This window comes from Gracilinanus agilis, chromosome 4, assembly GCF_016433145.1.
Source record: "Gracilinanus agilis isolate LMUSP501 chromosome 4, AgileGrace, whole genome shotgun sequence".
Taxonomy (NCBI): domain Eukaryota; kingdom Metazoa; phylum Chordata; class Mammalia; order Didelphimorphia; family Didelphidae; genus Gracilinanus; species Gracilinanus agilis.
The window spans coordinates 192,870,374-192,872,113 of record NC_058133.1 but is presented as its reverse complement, the minus strand read 5'-3'; the positions used below and the strand labels follow the sequence as shown (position 1 = coordinate 192,872,113).

Genomic DNA, 1,740 nt, shown 5'->3' with positions numbered 1-1,740 from the left:
GATAGAAACTTTTTATATATATATAAATATATATATATATATATATATATATATATATATATATATATATATATATATATATATATATACACACACACTGGATTTGGAGTGAACACACATACATGTACACACACACACCACACACACCACTGGATTTGGAATGAACTAGCAAAATCACTTCATTTCCTCTGCAAAATAAAGAGCTGGAATAGACCAGAGGTTCTTAACCTTTTTGTGGTACCTTTTTAGGTATCTAGTGAAGCTTATGAATTCCTCTGAATATTTGTTGCCTAAAATCATAATTAAAGGAAATGCTAAATTTCAAGTTCTAATTATACTTGAAATAATATATTATAATCAATACATTCTATTATAGTATAAATAATAATCAATTTATTAGATATAATCAATACATGTTTTGCTAGATTATAATATAGTACAGTATATATTCTAATTAAGTTTTGTGTTATAACTATTAATATTATATATTTTAACTTACTACATAATATATAACTATAACAATTTTAAAATAAATGTTTTTTCCCCATCGAAGTTCATAAATTCTCCTGTGAAATCTATCTGCTGGCCCCACGTTAAAAATCCCTGGACTAAGCAATTTCTGTAAGGTCCATTCCACCTAGCTTTAAATTCAATCTGCACCTGTCCTTCCGAAAGCTTGCCCATGGAGAAAAGCTGCAACAGAAGGCCAGGAGAGGGAGTCAAATGCCAACCTAGCACAGTTTCCTTGTGTTTGCCCTACAGCAAATTCCTTCCTTTCTCAGAGCCTCAGTTTTCCCCTCCGAAAAAGGCTCAGTCGACCCTCCAAGGGCCCTTCCAGCCTTGGTTCCTAGGATCCTGGGAAGGACCCGCCCCTGGGCCCTAGCCCGCGGCCCCCACCACCTTGGACTCCCTCCCCCAACCCCACACCCTGCTACCACTTCAAACTAACATGGGGACCTCCCCCCATTCCGTGACCCTATCTCCACGGAGTTCTTCCCATCCATCTCCGACGCCCGGGCTTATGTTTCTTTCCCTCCTCCGAGCCTTTTCCCCTCGCTTGCCCCGACTGTCCCACTCCTCCCCACTGGTATCTTATCCACTCTCGCGCCAAGCCACGGGACCGCGGCAGTTGACAGGCGGACACGCAGGCGCAACTTGGGATTCCCGGAGCTCACACAAGAAATTTGACTAGCAACTCATGACGTCTTGGAAATGTGCGCCAGGATTGGCCGTGCCTAATTTGACAAGAGGGATGGAGGGGGAGGGAAACGAGGAATCTCAGTTTGAGAGTATGGTGACCCCTTGTGGACAAGTATAGGAAAGTACACTCGAGAAGAAAATTTAAAAAAATAAACAAACCAACCCCGAGCCGGCTGCGGGGCGGGGCGGGGTAGGGAGGGAAACCGCACATTGGCTCCTCCCCATTCCTCCACCCCATCTCGTTACGTCAGCCTCAGGCCTATAGCTCGGCGCTTGATTTCTTTCCCCTGTCCCTTCTCGGCCATCGGCCCACCGGGCCTGGGCACGTCCCAGAAGCCCCAACGCCGGGGAAGGGTTTGCAGCTGCTCCGTCATCGTGCGCCAGGACGCGAGCCCGCGCGCGCGCACAGGCCCCGTCCGGCGCCCCCGGTCCCCGGCGCGAGCGCTCACGAGAGGCCCCGGCTCCGGCCCCCTGGACTAGGCCGCGCCCCGGGAACTCCGGGCGCCATGAAGCAAGAGGGCTCAGCGCGGCGCCGCGGCG

At 48.0% G+C, this 1,740-nt stretch overlaps 1 protein-coding gene across 1 annotated transcript in view; it reads left to right on the top strand.

Moving 5' to 3' along the window:
* The window catches only part of PSMD3 (proteasome 26S subunit, non-ATPase 3), a 17,587-nt gene that overhangs the window by 932 nt on the left and 14,915 nt on the right, over nt 1-1,740 (top strand). The window lies entirely within an intron of this gene.